The sequence below is a fragment of the Nannospalax galili genome, unplaced genomic scaffold, assembly GCF_000622305.1.
Source record: "Nannospalax galili isolate Female #2095 unplaced genomic scaffold, S.galili_v1.0 scaffold633, whole genome shotgun sequence".
NCBI classification, from domain to species: Eukaryota; Metazoa; Chordata; class Mammalia; order Rodentia; family Spalacidae; genus Nannospalax; species Nannospalax galili.
In genome coordinates, this window is record NW_008336075.1 from 6,187,291 (window position 1) to 6,205,460 (window position 18,170).

The 18,170-nt window shown below is 48.9% G+C and overlaps 1 protein-coding gene across 2 annotated transcripts in view; it reads right to left on the reverse strand.

The window, feature by feature from the left end:
* Gli2 (GLI family zinc finger 2) overlaps positions 1-18,170 on the reverse strand; it is a 242,868-nt gene that overhangs the window by 150,223 nt on the left and 74,475 nt on the right. The window contains exon 1 of one of the 2 annotated variants that reach the window (XM_017797569.2): positions 1,166-1,291. The exons of the other annotated variant lie outside the window; for it this stretch is intronic. The gene's annotated coding sequence lies outside the window, so the exon portion shown is untranslated. Of the gene's footprint in view, positions 1-1,165; positions 1,292-18,170 lie in introns of those variants that run through there. 2 annotated transcript variants of the gene reach the window in all.

An 18,170-nucleotide genomic window follows, 5' to 3' on the forward strand; every position in this document is an offset into this window, starting at 1 on the left:
TGGGAAGGTCTCAAAACTTTAAAAATCTGTAAGTCTTCGGACTTACTCCTTACACATTCTTTTAAATTATTTTATATATTTTTACACTGTAGTCTGGAGCTGGAGTTGAAGCCCTGGGTTCTATCCCTACTACCACATGAAAATGGACATAATCTGTACTCAGGAGAAGAGGCAAGAGGATCAGAAGTTCAAGGTCATCTCTGGCTCCAGTGTGAGTGTGAGGTCAGCCTGGGGTTATACATGAGACTGTATCAAAAGAAAATTGTTGTAAAATACACAAAACCTAACTATTAACATTGTAATCTTTTTTTTAAATTTTATTAATTTTTGTCTCTGTGTGTATGTGTGTAAGCACATGTGCAAGTGTGTGTGTGTGTGTGTGTGTGTGTGTGTGTGTAGGTCAGAGGACAACTTTCAGGAGACGGTTCTCTCCTTCTACCATGTGGGTCTGGGGATCGAACTCAAGTTTTCAGGCTTGGTAGCAAGCACCTTTACTTGCTAAACCATCTTGATGGCCCCCATTGTAATCATTTTTATGTGAAAAACCACTCCAGAGGTATTAGGTATGTCACCACTCTCGTGTGACCCTCACTACCATCTCTAAAACCTTCTTTGTCCCCCAAACCAAGATACTATGTGGTTAATTACTAAGTCCCCACCCTTTCTATATGGTTAATAACTAAGTCCCCACTCTTTCTTCTCTATGGCCTCTGGTAGCCACCCATTTACTTTTTTCTTCTATGAATAATATTCTGCGCACTCTAGGTGCCTCCTACAATTAGAACAGTACAGTATATATCACTTCGTAACTGGCTTACTGAACTTAGTATCATGCTCCCAGGTTCATCCAGGTTGTAGCATGAATGGTAATTTCCTTCCTTTTCAAGGTTGAATAATATTCTTTTGGATCTGTAAACCACACTTTATGCATCCACTCACCCGCCAATGGGTGATCCCTGCTAGGCCCTGAGTTATCTATCTCTAGGGACAATACTGCCAAGGGATGATGAGCTGTTACTTCTTAAGTCATTCCCTTGGGTGGCCCAGGGTGGGAGCAACCAAGGTCTTTGCTGGTGAATGGACCTGGTTCCAAATTCACTTCCTGCCCTGCTTCCTCAGGTCACAGGTCTCTAATCTGAAAAACAGGAATACAGAGGAACCCTACCTTTTGTAGTGAGTAGATGCAAAAGTCCGTATTGGAAATCAGCTTGTCCTTTGAAACCCTCAAGTGAGGCACAGCACAGTGGAGGTGGGCCCAGTACCTCTGGAGTCCAGTGAGCAGTCTCTTCTTTGTAGGGGCACCACCACTGACTACTGAAGCAGTGAGGAAGGTTTAGTGCCAACTCTGATGCACAGAGCCTGTGTGAATGGAAACCCCAAGAGGGGAATGTGAAAGCCACTGGGTCAGGAGGCCACTGTGAAACTGGTAGGGAGGGGACCAGCTCAGTCTCCCTCAAACACTGGAGTGCTGCTTAAAGTGCAGGCTCCTGGCCTCCCAGCATCCATCTCAGTCTCCTCTCTCCTCTCTGCCTCCCTCAGTGGGGTGCGTGCTGCAAGTGGCCCAGCTGTCTCCAGACAAGACCTGGCTGCCACCCAAGGCTCTACTCTGTCACAACAAAGACAGCCGTCATCGGTCAGCCTCCCTGCATGCCCAGCAGTGAGGAGCTGGGAGCTTTTCACCCCCAGCATCCTGTCCCTCCTTGGGACCCTGCTAGGCCACAGCTGGTGTGCAAGGCTCTGAGCAGCCCAGGCTCGTGCGAGGACATCTGTGAACCAGCAGTCACAGGCGGAAATAGAGTCACTGTGATCACCCGCCCAGTTATGCGTGGTTATCCAAACATCCCACCACTGGTGGCAGGGAAGGTGGACCCTGGGGAGGGGGGACAGGTCATCAGAAATGACTACAGGGGACTGGGGATGCAGCTCAGTAGTTAGAGAGCTGGTCTTACATGCAAGAGGCCCTGAGTTCAATCCCCAACATCACATAAACCAGGCATGGTAGTGCACACCTGTAATCTCAGCACTCAGGAGCTAGAGGCAAGAAGACTGATAGGTCCCATGGTAGGGTGCAGTCTCTGTGAGCCAGGGACTGGACTGTACACTCTTGGAAGATACTGCCAGATACCATCTGAAACAGCTACTTCTAGATGGGGGAGGGGGGGCACTGGTAACATTCACAAGGCGGGTGGGATTACTACCACCCAACCCCCCAAGCTCAGGGAAAAGGCAAGTTCTATTTCCTTAGCCTCTATTCTCTCTATCTCTCCAGTCACCTCCCCCATCCAATAGACCTTCTGTACTTGTTTGTTTGGTCTCCTTCCACCCTCTGAGTGACAAGGAATAAATGGCTTAACCTCTCTGCTTCGGTTGCATTACTGCTTTCCACTGCTAAAAGACACAGAGGGCCAGGGAGATGGCTCAGCATGCAAAGGTGCTTGCAGCATGAGCCTTGAGGACCAGAGTTCCATCCTGAGAACCCACATGAAAAGTTGGATTCAGTGGTATATACATTGGTAGTCCCAGAGCTCCAATTACGAGATGGGAAGCAGAGTCAGGAGACTGACTGGACAGCCACCTAGCCTGGATCATGCACGCTGACTAGCAAACAAGAGACTCTGCCTCAAGAAAGCAGAAGGGGAGGACCAACACCCAGAAGTTCTCTGACCTCCACACAGGCACCATGACATGTATGTGCACACACATACTTACACACAATAATAAATAATAGATAGATAGAGAGAGAGAGAGAGAGAGATAGAGAGAGAGAGATAGATAATTTTTTTAAATGCCCCAAAGTAAACTGCTCAAGAGATATGAACACTTAGATTTCCAGAGCCAACCAATCAGAAAAATCTATTTTTTCTTATTAATAGTTAATTTGCCACAGAGTTCCATTAACTAATAAATTGAGGACTTTGTTTCCTTTTTGTTCGTTCCTTCCTTCCTTCCTGTAAATATTTATTTATTTATTTTTATTTTATGTGTATGAGTGTATTGCCTGCAACCGTGTCATGCAATGCCATGGAGGTCAGAAGAGGGCTTCGGATTCCCCTGGAACTGGAGTTAAGGATGGTTCGTAGCCGCCACATGGGTGCTGAGAGTCAAACCCGGGTCCTCTGCAAGAGCAGTCAGTGCTCTTAACCACTAAGCCAACTCTCCAGCTCCCTCTCCCTGTCTCTCTCTCTTTCTCTCTCTCTCTCTGAAACAGGGTCTCATGTAGCCAAGGCTTGCCTCAAACTCGTTTCACAGGAATGAGGCAAGTCCCACTGCAGCATGGAAAACTACAGGCCATCACATATGGCAATCTTCTGTGGGGACAGAAAGGAGAGGCCCCTCTTAGTTTGCATGATTGGCACTGTCTCCATTGTCCTTGCCTGTTAGAATCATGCTGGTGTTTGTTCCTTGCATGATAGGAACTCAGGGGAGGCCTGTCCTGTCCCCACCCAGCTAGCCTCATCCTCTGTGCCCCACTGCAGAGCATCCAGCATGCACTCCGAACCCTACACCTCCCAATCCTAGGTATTCTGTACGTGTCCCAGGACGCCTGCTTTCATAAGCTCCCCAAACTTCTACAAGTTGGCAGATCAAGGGCTGTCCCAGGATGCATTCAACTTTTCCCATTGCAGCTGACTTCAGAAACCACAGTCCCTTTTGGCCTCTTCCATGCCTGCCCAGTGGATGGACACTGCCCACCAGAAATTCCAAAAGGGAATCTCTCCCTGCCCATTCATGACTCCAGTTCCTCTGCCCCACCAGCACAGCTCAGTTTATAGACTGGCACTGCTGTAAATTGCAATGTAATTACACTGTCCCAGGGGCAGCTTTCCACAGCAGAAATTAAAAGGCGATTCAGGTAAACGATATTTTAGCTACTGGGGAGCATCCCTGCAGAGCTTGTTAAGCCAGGTATCTAGAGTGTGGTCACTGTGTGCCCCACATGTTTTGACCTGGAAGCAACATCAGGGACCAGAGAAGAGCAGGCTCCTCTCTGGTCACCATCAGACCTGCATGTAACTCACCAAAGACTGTGCACCATCATGGCAGCCTCTGGGATCCCACCATGCCTGGGCCATGCTGTGGACATGCCCACTAGGGAAGGAGAAGGGAAAGGCCAGGTAAGAGGCCCTGAAGGGTGCATTAGGGTGAAATCAGATAGAATGTTAGCCCTTCTGCTTTCTGAAGCTGTGAATTTCAAGAGTAAGAGGCATATTCTTTTTGTATTTTTGTTTCCAATTTCAAAGCTACCACAGAAAAGATAAGTACTGCATAAAAAGAAAAGAACTGAAGCTGGGTATGGTGGTGCTCACCTGTGACTTGGAAGATGGAGGCAGGAGGATCAGGAGTTTAAAGTCATTTTCAGCATAGAGAAATTGAGGACAGCCTGGGCTAGAGAGACAGAAGGAAATGGGAGGTAGAGAGGGAGGGAATGTGCTCAAGTATGATGCTCATCCTTAGAAATAAAGAGGAGACCCTGGGGCTGGGCTGGGCGTTTTTGCTTTCATCTACCTTTTTGTTCTTGTTGAAACAAGGTCTTATGTATTCCAGGCTAGCTTCAAACTCGTTATATTACCAGGGATGCTCAACCTCCTGATCCTCCTGCCTCTACCTCCTGAGTACTGGGATTACAGGCATGTACCATACCATTCCCAGTTTATGTGGCACTGGGGTGGAACCCAGGGTTTCATGCATAGTAGGCAAGCACTGGACCAAGTGAGCCACATCCCTAGGCCCCATCAGCTTTTTTTTTTTTCATGTGTATGCATGTTTTGCCTGCATGTATGTAAGTGCACTCATGTGTGCAATGCCCAAGGAGGACAGAAAGGGAGTCAAATCCCCTAGAACTGGAGTTACAGTTGTTAGCTGCCATGTGGTTCCTAGGAACTGAACTCAGGGCCTCTGCAAGGGCAGCCAGTACTTTAACCACTGAGCTCTTGGCCACTGTATTAGTGACTACTTGCTGCTGCAATGAAATACCTGACAAAAGCAACTTAAGAAAGGGACAGTTTATTTTGGCTCAGTTTAAAGGTATACAATCCATTGGGCAGGGAATTCGTGACTGGTCACACTGCATCCACAGTCAAAAAGCAGAGAGAGATGAATGTTGGTGCTCAGCTTATTTTCTCCTTTTTATTCAGTCTAGGACCCCGGCCCGTGGAGTGATGCTGTCCACATTTAGGATGTGTTATCTCACTTCATTAACACAATCTAGGAAATCCTTGACAGACATACCCATATTTGTCTCCTAGGTGACTCTAGGGCCTGTCAAGTTGACAATTGGCATTAACCAAACCATGACTTTGTGGCCCTCTGGGCACAGTTAGAAGCACCCCAATGCCAAAAAGCTTGGTTTGCCCACTGCAATAATCACTTCACTCTGCTTTTCATCAGGAAGTCACTGTCTAGGCGTCACTGGAGTACCAGGAACATGAACTTGGCCCATTATCTAGGTCTTAGCCACCAAAGCGTTGTCTCCAAGTAAAAGACATGGGACCTAGCAAAAGCCAACATGCTGATTGTCCCACCCACGTCCCCCAACCTGCTGATTGTCCCACCCACGTCACCATCTGTGGAATCAGGCTGACAGAACACATACTGTATACCATAGAAGGTGGCCAAGAACAAGTGAAGGGATGGTTGAGTCTACAGGGTGTCAGCCTTGCTTCCCAACCTCACTGCCACCCAACGCCCAAACAGGTCAGCTCAACTGTTCTGTCTGTAAGATGGCATCTCACCTACCTCTGAGAGCCAACACAGGTTTAAACAACCCAACAAAGGGTTCACTGGGGCCTTTCTAAGGTAATGCCTTAGGGTCCCTAGCTCAGTTGGTAGAGGGCTTTTCTAGCATGCATGAGGCTCTGGTTCCAGCCCCTGTGAATTCAATCCCCAGCACCACATAAATCCAGCATGGTGGTAGTCCTAACACTCAGGACATCAGAAGTTCCGAGTCATCCTCGACTACATAGCAAGTTCCAGGCAAGCCTGGGCTACATGAGACCTTGTCTTGAAGAGAGAGAGAGACAGAGAGAGAAGAGGGGGGAGGGGAAGGGAGGGAAAGGGAAGAGGGAGAGGAGGAGACGGGGAAGGGAAAGATGTCAGGGAAGGAAAGGGAAGAGAAGGGAAGGGAAGGGAAGGGAAGGGAAGCTGAAGAGAAGTGGCCCCTGGAGAGTATGAGTCCTGTCTACAGCTGACAGGAGACACCAGACACAGGTTGACAGGCCAGGCCAGAGTGAGACCTTCCACCCTCCCCTCCCTGTTGCCTGGAAAGTGACTCTTGGATCTGAGAGTCCACACTAGAATTTCTCTTCTTCCGTAGGCTCAGTTGAGCCCATTCCTAATTTGGACATTTTTTTTTTTCTCCTGACCTCCAGCAAAATAGGAAAACACACATCCCAAGCCACAATTTTTCTTATACTAGTAAACTACGTCCATGAAGCCCAGGGGACAAGTGAAACCTCCCAGGCGCATCTGTACTTTTGTAACCTCTGTTCAGAATTCCTCCCCGCACTGTCCCCATCACACACTGGTGGTCAAGACAGCAGTGAGCCGCAGTAAAACTCCTGCCAGTCCCGCAGGAGTGGGTCACCTTGGGTGTGGTGCTCAGGACCTGGAAAGCCCTTGTTGCATTTCCCTGGTGAGGGGATGCTTCAGTCTTGGCTGAGCCATCTAAAACCACGGGGCGGCCACACACACTAGCTACTGAGTCGGCACATGGCAATCCCTTTGAAACGCCTCTCAGTCACAAAAACAGATGGGGAAAACATGTACTTAAGCCACCTCAGCAAATTGCTCCCTGGCCTCTAGGGACTTGCCCGCCCTGGGAAGGGAGACAGGGAACCACCTCAGATGAGGCCACAGGAAGGCTGGGACACTTGAGAGTTTAAGGAAAAGTCAGTCCCCTCCCCACTTGGAAGAGCTGCTTCCCTCCCTCTCTCTTCTCCTCTCTGGCCCCCTGTGCCCTTTCTTTTTCCATGAAGTTCTGGCCAGCACAAAACTCTTCCAAAGAGACACATGGGTGCGCGCGCGCGCGCGCGCACACACACACACACACACACACACACACACACACAAATCCACACCCCCTTGTGCTGCCAGATCTACCCACTGGTCCACAGGACACTATATAACCACAGTCAACCTACCTGGGGTTTGGCTGGGCACAAAAACATGTGCCTCCCGGGAGAGCTCAGGGTAGCTCCCTCCTGCACCAGCCACCAGTTCTCACTGCTTCTCCATCAGCCGCTGACGTGATGCAGAGGGGAACTAATGTTCACCAGCTGGCTTGGTGCTTTAACCCTCTCAGCTTCCAGCGAGCTTGGCAGCCAACCAGGTTGAAAGTGCACCGTCCCCCTAACAGGGGCCCCCAGCAAATAGCTCATTGCAAATACAAGAACAGCAGCTGAAGGCTCAGATGAGCTACCAGTGCACAGTCTGGGGCATGAGACAGGGAGACAAACTGTCCCCCAAATCCACACTTCCTTGTCTGCCAAGTGGAAGCCACTCCAGCCGAACGGTCCTTAGATTCATGGCCTCAGCTGCCTCCAAGCTCTCTGCCTACGCCCATGCGCAATTCTGTATGCCCACCTTTCTCAGCCTAATGAACTCCTATTCATCCTTCAAGACCCAGCTCTGGTGCACCCTTCCCTGGCTCTATTTCCCCAGAGGGGAGAAACGGCAGCCAGAAATGAACTCTCTTACAGCCCTCACCACACAGAGGCCCCGTCCTGGTCTTCAGTTGCAGCCCTCACCACACAGAGACCCCACCCCTGTCTTTGGTATCTTTTCCTGGCTGGCAAGCTCTCCAAGGGCATAGATGGTGAAGAACTTGCCCCCAAAAAGTGAAAATCACTATGAAGCCTCACTGTGAGACAAAGTCCCTCACATTGTTTAGCCTTGAAAGCAAAGGCCATGGTGTGTGTCTGTGCCTATCACTGAGGTGTAGCCACTGGCAAAGAATGACAAAGGAAGAAGAAAGGGGCAGCTCGAAAACAAAAGCAACTCTTATTCCTCCCACCTCAACACTACGAGGAGAAAACTCTCCCTGAAGGTCATACTGAGCTCTAAAGGCAACTTTCAGACGGGGATACAGCTTGGACCAGTGAGAACCTGGTTGCATCCTTAACACCAAACACACACACAAAGGCACACACCCAGACACAGGGACAGGAACAGGCACAGGCACAGGCACAGACAGACAGACAGACACACCACTCGCAGTTGGTAAGATGGCTCAATAGATAAAGGTGCTTGCCACCAAGCCTGACAACCTGAATTCAATCACCAGTACCCACATGGTGGAAGGAGAGAACCAACTCTTGCAAGTTGTCCTCTGACCTCCAAATGCATTCTGTGGCATGCACTCACCCCACCCACATACATACATATAATAAAAAAAAATTAAAACAAATACAAAAACACAGAGACAAGCACCTTAAACCCCATGCCTCAGCAGCCTTGAATGATACAACAGTATTCTAGGCCTAACTTAGGGTATCTCTCTCAGCTCTAATCAAACTGAATGGTTCTCCAGCACATAGGTGAATGAGTAGGTTGTCACAGCACCCTAAGCCTCCTTGGAGGGTTCAGGCAGACTCAAGTTCAAATCCTAACTAAACCACTTAATCGGGCGGCCTTAGCAACATGGTATCCAGAAGGCTTTCCATAAACATCTAAATGCCTTTTGTATGAAACAGAATTGACTAATTGGATCTGGTCTGGAAGGGAACATGGGATGTGAGGCGCTAAAGCATCTACATGAAGACACAAGTCACCAGCGGGTCTCTGCAGCTCACCTCAGCTAGGAGGAGCTAAGCAGGCTTGTTACCAGAGGGGACAGTCAGAGCCTGGGCCCTGGCAGCTCTAACAAGCCAGGCTGAGCCACCCATCCTCAGGCAAATTGAACAGACAGGTAATAGAGAAAAGCAGAGATTTATTCAATGTGGTTACATTGGGGAGAGGAACAAAGATATCCAGCAGCCCCCTAAGTCCATCTTCAGGGTCCCCACAGCTAAACAATCCTGGTCTAGGTGTGGTCCTACCAATCACTGACCCATCATTATCTCAGCCTCAGTCTGTCCTGCACAGTGGTCAAAGAAGCTATCAGAACTATGAGAAATCTCCTCCTGGGAGACAAGCCCCCTCTGGTTGGCACCAGGCCTTCTTCTCCCAGCATGAGACTCTTGGAATTCTAATTCCCTGGAGTCCAGTGTTTGAATAGTGTGGTAGCCACAGGAGTACAGGTATCTCTTTTTAGAATATCTTAATTCTGCACAAGACTGTTACAAGGTCAGGGTTAAGTGTCAGGTGGGTGTAGGAGGGAAGAGGGGAACCTGCAGGTACTGCAGCCTGAGGCTCAATTTCTTTCCTGCCTGTCTTTGCTCCCTGTGAGGATACCAGAGTCAGGTCTTTCTCAGGCCCACTTGGATTGGCTTTGTACTGAGTATAGCAAAAGAGCCTCTTCTGGGCATTACTAGCTGAGGTCAGCTGAATAGCTGGTCTCTACCCAAGCCCCTGGCACCTATACACTCTTTCCCCTCTTACTCAGGAAGGCAGAAACAAATATATTCTTGGGTGGAGAGAATCAAACTCTCTAAAGTATTTACCATTCATCCTAAAGCAAACAAAGCCTATTGCTGCTGGGACAGAGTCCCCTACACACACACACACCCGAGTTTGAGGGGTGCATTACCACCTCAAATGACAACGGATGCTGGGGTTCCTTAGTATTCTGGCTTTTCCCAACATCTCTCTGTAAGAGGCCAGGCCCTGGGGTTTAGGCAGTTCTGTAGGGCATGAACATGGGATGAGCAGGGGACACAGAGGCGGCACCTGGGGGGAATCACAGGCTTCAGGTCAGTGGTCCTGCTGCTTGGGAGGGTGGACACAGAGCATTTAGTGTCCAGCATTAGGCCCATATAGGTCAAGGGCTTGGGGCTGTTAGGCAGGCCCTGAGAAGTAGGGTGAGGCTGAGAAGATACTCACAGAGGTCCTGGGGACTAGACAGGTGAGGTTTCAGGTGCCTAGGTGTGGGGTGACCACCCAGGTGTGCATTGGAAGATCCATGGCAAGGTTTCCAATAAGAGGAGCTGAGGACGGAGGTTTAGGGGACCCACAGTGGGGAGAGAAGGGGCAGAAGAACTTAATGGGTACCCAGAAGTAGAGCAGAGAACATCCGATGAGAATGTAAAGAGGGAAGAGGGAAGGCCCCTCCACTGGCCCTCAGGGACCTCATGGGGCCATTTGAGGAGTGATGGGCTTGTCCTGAAGGTATAGCACAAGTGGGGTAATGGGGGCTGTGAGCTCAGCTGGCAACTATTAGGAATGAAGTGAGGCCAGAGTACAGGGAGCGTGACGGGACACCCAGAGAGGTACTGGAGAGATCCCAGGGAGGTTCTGGGGAGACCCAGGGTGGACCCCAAGGAGAGGGGGCTAGAGATCTCAGGAAAGTGAGGCTGGAAGTGTGGGGAGGCTGACAAGTATCCTACAGACTCTAGCTTGCTCTCCTGGCCCATGCTCAACCTGCTTTCTTATACAATACAGAACAACCTGCTCAGGGGTGGCACTGCCCACACTGGGCTGGGCCCTCCCAATTCACTCAAAAATCAAAATACCCCACAGACATGGCCACAGGCCAGTCCAGTGGAGGCAATAACCCAGGAATTGAGGTTCCCTCTCCCCAGGTATGTCAAGTTGACAACTAAAGCTATCCAGCACAAAGGAACACGGAATCAAATCTGAGTTCTTTGTGTCCATGTGTCCCTAGCCTACCTCTTCTAGCCTCCTATTGTCCCTTCTACAGGACTTCTTTTTGTTGTTGTTGGTGGTGTGTGACATATGCATGTGGAGGCTAATGGGTTGATGAGAATCTTCCTCAGTCCCTCCCTACCTTATCTTTTGAGACAGGGTCTCACTGAACCTGGAGCCCACCAATTTGGCTAGACTGGCTGTCTAGCAAGCCCCAGGGATCCTATTTCCACCTCTCTAGCACAGGGACTACAAGTGCTTGTCATTATACTGGGCTTTTTACATGAGTGCTGAAGATTGTACTCAGGACCTCACGATTACGAGACAGGCAGTTTTCGCACTGAGCCATCTCATTAGGCCACCCCTACCCATGGCCCTCTTAATACCTCTGAGCCTTTTCATAGCCCTCTCTGAATGTCTTCTGTTTTTATATGCTTGGAGGACCATCCAGACACTCACCCCATGTTACCAAAATTGGCTTTTGGGAGTACATACTGAGACCTCAAGTTCTGTGACATCCATCGATTCAACAGAGTAGAAGGGCCTGCGAGTGATTTGAGGCAAAGGTGCTCCATGGGACTGACCCCTTTCCATTTGTGGGATGTGGTGTCTGGAAAGCCAGGGACTCTGCATTTGATGATATACCAAAGTTGTCATGGCCTGTGCTCCAGCTCCTGCCTCCAGGTTCCTGTCCTGAGTTCCTACCTTGGGCTCCCTGATGAATTATGACCCAGGAGATGTAAGCCAAATAAACCTTTTCCTTTCCAAGTTGGTATTGGTCAGAGCGTTTTGTCACAGCAATGGAGAAACAAACTAGAACATACCATACCTGGAGCCACAGGAGACAGCTGAGCCAAAGATGGAACAGCATGATCCCTCCATGGCTAGAAAGGATCAGGGATGCTGAATGGTAGGATGGCAGTGCTATCTAGAGGGCTGCAAGTCAGGCTTCACTCTTGCTTCCACCCCTAACTTTTGGACAAGGTAGACAGACAGAGGGCAGGTGATTTGTAGCTCCCTCTACCAAGGGGCTGCTGTGACACTATAAAAGGCTGAGTGCTTTCTCTCCCCAGCTTCATGGTGTCCTTTTATGAGTAAACATTTCTCGATAAAGACTTACCGTCTGCAGAGACCCCTTTATACCCCAAAGGTAAGAGTTTAAGTGACCTGAAAACTGCCGTTACTTATCTTTACAACAGCCACTGCACACGTCCATCTCCCCACATATATTTTCTGTGACTGCTTATAAATCAGGTTTGTCCTTAGGGCTTGGGGGCCTGGGGTCTCTTCCATTTTAAATGGCTCAGCTGGGGGAAGGGTGAGCTGGGGAGATGGCTCTGTGAATAAGAGTGCTTGCTGCATATACTTGAGGTCCTGAGTTCAAATCTAAGTACCCATGGAAAAAGGCAGGCACGTTCCTGTAACCCCAGCACTGAGGTGGGTGGAGACAAGAGAATCACTGGCTTGCTGGCTGCCAGTCTAGCTCCAGGTTCAATGAAAGACCCTGTCTCAAATAAAGCAGAGAGTGATAGAGTAGGACATCCAATGTCCTCCTCTGGCCTCCTAATGTATGCATGTGCATATTAGACACCCTCCCCCCACCACACTTTTATAAAAGGAAAAAAAGTGGATAAAAGATGTTTGTTTGTTTAACTGGGGAGTACAGCTGGGAGAGCTGGCTGTTCCTCTGTCCAGGGTCTGCACCAGCCTTCATGAAAGCACATCACAGACCTCTGTCTCTGAGGATGCAGACCAGGGTTCTTCAGCAGGCATTGGTCCACCACTGGTTCAGTTCCCTAAGCAGCAGCACTGTGTCATCCAGACCTCTGCCCCTTCCAACTCTGAGCTCATGAAGAAGTTGATAAACACATTCCCAGCAAGACACAGATGCCTGACAACAGCCAGATGCTCTGCCTCTTTGCTGAGAGGTAACCACGGCAGCACATTCATAGATCCTGAACACCTCCTGAATCCACCTTGAATGATGAAATCACTCTAGGGATGTGGAAGAGGATTTCTAGCCCCTGGAAATGGAGGCCTATCAATACACACCACGTAGATCTCCACATAGCAGGTGCTATTGGTTTCCACTCAAATTTCCTCCCCTCTGCACTCTCTGGGCCTCCAGTACACCATGCCTTGGAGCTCTGGTCTTATACCAGCTCCTTCAAACTTGAACTCAGGCTTCTGGCATGCATGTCTTCCCACAGTTACCACCAGGGTGTCCACCAAAGGCAGGTCAAGTAGCCTTTCCCATCTGCCTGTCGAACTGTGGTAGCCAGGACCAGGTGGAGTCACACAGAGGAAACACAGACAGGTTTCTGTTATTATTATTTGTGTGCTGGTAATGATGTGCTAGCGTGTGGCTGGCCAGAAAAATCTCAGAAATCCAACTAACTGTCTTTGCCTCCTCATGGCTGGTATTACAAGAGCATGTCTCCACACTGCCCTGCCTTTACATAGGTTCAAGAGATCAAACTCAAGTTCTTGTGCCTGAAGGCCAGTACTTTACTGAATGAGCCATCTCCTCAGCCCCCACAGAAGATTTTGTAATAAGCTTGTAATCAGAAAAAAGAGCTCGTATTCCTCCAAAGAAGAACTAGCATCAAGTTTTTGAGACAGGGCCTCATGTAGTCCAATCTGGCCTTGAACTCAATAGGATAATGTAGCTGAGGATGACCTTGAACTCTTTGGGGGTTTTTTGGTCTTTTTGAACTTTTAAAATATTTTATTTATTATTTTTATTTACTTATTATGAGTGTATATCCTGAATGTTTGTAAGTGTACCTGTGTCGTGCAATGCCTGCACAAATCAGAAGAGGGTACTGGATCCCCTGGAACTGGAGTTATGGACGGTTGTTAGCTGCCATGTGGGTGTCAGTCATCTGCAAGAGTAGCTAGTGCTCTTAACTACTCAGCCATCTCTCCAGCTCAACCTAGAACTTAAAAAAAAATTATCTGTATGTGTGTGCCATACTCAAGGAGGCCAGAAGACCTCCCTGAACCTAGAGTTACAGGCAGTTGTGAGTCACCTGTTATTGGTGCTAGGCCCAAACTTGGGACCTCTGGAAAGGCAGTAAATGCTGTTAACTGCTGAATCATCTCTCCAGCCCCAACTCTGAACTCTTGAGCCTTCCACTTCCACTTCCCAAGTGCTGGGACAAAGGGCATCAGCCACTAGGCCAAGTTTACAAGGTACTGGCAATCAATCCCAGGGCTTCATGCTAGTAAACAAATGAGCTACATCTAACAAATGAGCTACATCCCCAGCCTCTTTAAAGGCTTTTTAAAGGTTAAGAAATGCAAGCAATTTTTTTTTTTTTAATGTACATCTTTCTCCCATGTCAAAGCAAAGTTACACCTTCCCCAGTTGGCTATGGTCTGTTCAGCCCCCAGGTGACCCAGTCTAACGACCCAGCAAAAAGGTGTGAAGCAGGCAGAACACTGAGGTGGGACAATACTGCAGGATGGAGGGCCAGACACACCATGATGCCCACCTGGATGTGCAAGACGGTCACAGCAAGGGGATGATCCAGCAGAGAGGGTAGCCACTAGCCAGCAACTTCAACCTAACTCTTCCCTCGGGCTGGGCTTCCCCAGCACGACACCGCCTAGCTGAGAGTCCAAGGCTATGCCCATGTGTGCAGCTGGCATGCTGGGATGGTCTTGGGACACAGATGCTCAGAGACATGTGGCAGCTATGCACAGAGACCATCCATCCATGTGGCACCCCATCCCCCAAACATTTGTCACTTTATTTTCTTTCTGCACATGTGTACGTGTGTGGGCTAGCTCGTGTCATGGTGCGTATGTGGAGATTGAAGACAATCTGAGAGTCAGCCCTCTACCTCAACCATGTGGGACCCAGGATCTAGATCAGGTTGTCAGGTTTGGCCGTTGCCTTTTACCATTGAGCCATGTTACTTGCCAGGAAAGAACTTTCAAAGGCCTGTAGACCTTGCTCTCCTCCAGGCCCAAGCCTGGCAACAAAGCCCTCACTCTGGTGTTGTAGTTTAGTTTTTTGTTTCCAGTTCTCAGAACCTTTCAATCCCTTCTTGGGGATTGGGAATACATGTACAGAAAACAGCTAAGCCAGGATGCTTCCACAGTACTTGGGAGATGCAAAGCACTAAGTTTTCATCCTAGGCTGGCTGACTCCTCAGCCCCTCTCCCAGCAGAGACATCTCCAAGACCCTCACAGTGTCCAGGGAGACAGAGGACTGTGCTTTGGCTCCTACTCAGTACTACCCAAGTATGGCTGAGCCTTCCTCTGTGGACAGCAAGGTGATCCAGGTTCCTCCCAGTAGAACACTGTATACAACCCCTGGGGCTCAGCTACTGTCAGGGTGCCTGACTCCCAAGCAATCAGTTTCCATAAATCTAGAGGAGGAGGGAGCTGGACCCTGTGCTGTTCTCTGTTTTGTTGTTGTTGTTGTTGTTGTTTTGGAGAGTTGGGAGGAGTGTTTGTTTTTCGGCGACAGGGTCTCACTATGTAGCCCTGGCTGGTCTGGAACTCCATATGTAGCCCAGGCTGGCTTGAAATCACAGAACTCCACCTACCTCTTCCTCTCAAGATTAGAGATGCATGTCACCACATCTAGCAGTTTTGGCTTTCAAGACAGTCTCATATATACCGAGCTGGCCTCAAACTCCCCAGTGCTGAGTGCTGGGATTACAGGCATGCACTGCCATGCCCTGTTTGTTTGTTTTAATGGTAGAAATTAAGTCTCAGGTCTCATGCATGTGACGCAAACATTGAGCTACATCCTCAGCCTTTGTGTTCAACCTTTTGACACTATGACACAACACTGTCCATCTACAAAGTTCAAGCTCAAGGACTATGTGATAGCAAAAAAGAAAACTGCACGTACACAAATCTCATAATGTTTTAAGTAAATTATGATTTTGTGTTGGACCACATTCATAGCTATCCTCAAGTACATGTGACCTAACGGGCCAAGGGTTGGACACATCTCTCTCAAATACTGATTCTGAAACCTGGGGAAGGGGAGAAGGAAGTGAGGTGGCAGAGGAGCACCCAAAGCAGCAGCATCTTCATCATCTGTAAGAAGGACCTGCTGGGACATATTCACAGGGAAAAAGCCAAAAGCAGCTACCTAGGAAAGAGCCTTGCACCTAGTAGGAGGGGAGGAGGGCCATTTGGATGCAGCTGGAGGATTTATCCCAGGAAGGGCCACCAAATGTGGTCCTAGACGTAAGCTTGTGCCAGGACCAAGAGCAAACCCTTGCCAAGGGGTTGGAAAAACCAGCCTTATCTGCTAGCATTCTCCACTGGGCACTGTAGCCCCAGGTTCCCACCACCACCTTCAGACCCCAAGACCTTTGCCCATGCTGTTCAACACACTAGAATACCATAGCCTCTTGCACATTCTGTGGGAACTGCTATTCACAGCAAAGACTTGGTTTCTTCATTCACTCTCTCAAATATTGATCAGACACAAATTCTACTCTAAGGTAAGAGTTTTTGAATTAACAATCACAGACCAGAGAGAACCATAGCACCAAGAGCAGCAGCTGCTGTCTATAGTACAACTGCCATGTGCGAGGGGCTCCTGGCCCTCCAAGATAGCATCTGGCTATGACTGAGGTGAAGAATGGGGATTTCCAAGTGGACAGGACAGGGCAAGGGTTTGAGTCTCAGCCCTAATGGCAATGCATGAACTGGTCCCTCAGGGAGCGTGTCTTGTGCCGCACTTCATAAACCCCACTTTGGCAAAAGCAACTTATGGAAGGAAGGGTTTATTCTGGCTCACAGTTCAAGGACACAGTTCATCATGGTGGGGAAGGCATGACAGCTGGAGCGTGAGGCAGCTGGTAACATTGCAACCGAATTCAGTAAGAAAAGAACAGTGAATGCGGCTGTTCAACTTACTTTCTCTGCCCACATTTAGTGTTTGTGTTCCCACTTCAGTTAACTCAACTTAGAAACTACCCAACAGACATGCCCAAATGTTTGTCTCTTAAGACCCTGTCAGCTTGACAATCAAGACTTACCACCATAGAAACCCCACACCCCTGAAACTGATCTGAGTGTGGGAGACCTTCTGGGTGGGAAAGCAGAACAAAGATAGCAAGGGGAAGTGGGCAGCAGGTCTGCTCTAGTCTGGCCCTCAAGCCTTCTTGCTATTTTCACGGACCACATTGTGGTGGGTGATACCCACATCTATAAGATGAATGGGATTCTGGTCTCTCTTTAGGGATAACAAGTTCTTGGGAACAGACCAGGGGCTCCTGCCACTCAGGTACGGGCCCTGAACTACAGATAGACTTTTTCCCCTTACCCCTCAGTGTCCATTCAATGACCATCCAGGGGCTGGGGAGATAGCTCAGTTGGTAAAGTGTTTGCCACACAGGCCCAAGGACCTAAGTTCTATCCTAGCATCCACATAAAAGCCAGGCACGGTAGCTGGTGCATATAATCCCAGTGCTGGGAAGACAGAGACAGGGGCTTAGTGGTCACCTAGTCTTGCTGAATTGCTGAGCTCCAAATTCAGTGAGCACCCCAACATACACATACAAACACACAGCACATACATACCACAAACACATGCACACACATAAAATACACAGAGCACGCATGCACACGCATACACATAACACCACACACACAAAATTGAAAATCAATACAAATTAAACAAACAAACACGGTCCAAGGTCACACACCCAAACTCACTTTAGGGCTTGTCCTACCCCGACTCTGGAGCTACTCGGGCCCCCTGGTTACCCGCAAGGCCCTGAGCTCACAAGAAGCTGCTCTGCTGGTCCCCTCTAAGAGACATGAAACCACCCTTCCTTCTTTCCACCTGTGGACATCTAGCCCAAATACCAGCTCTCCCATGGAGGCCACCCATACAGGATTCATCACCTTCCCCTGGGAGTCCCCTCCAACAGAAAATCCCTTAGAGGGCAGACACAGGATCCCCCATCAACACATCCAAGCCAAATCCTGCAGCCACGTGCAGCCACATGGGGCATCCTCACACCCACCCAAAAGCTAGACTTGGCTTAATTACCCTCCAGATGCCCCCGAGATCAGAGGCGGTGGGACTTAGCCACAAACATAAAATGAATTATCCGCCCCCCTCCCCACCAATGATAAATGGTTCTATTAGCTTTCCAGATTGTTAAAGCCTGATAGAACAGAATGCAGGAAACTGGGGCCCATTCATTCTCCCTCCGGCGCACACTGAGTTGTAAATAGGTTATTTTGTGTGTAAATAACACATTAAAACACAGCATTAGCTGTGTCTTTTGATAGGGTGGAAATTGTTCCGAATAAATAAATCCGGACAGGAATGTAAAAGAAGCCAGATTTAATAGAGCATGCCTGGTGCAGCCGTGTTAAACATGACTAAGATGATAAACCTCAGAATACACTAATAGTAAACTATGCACTGACACAGGAGTAA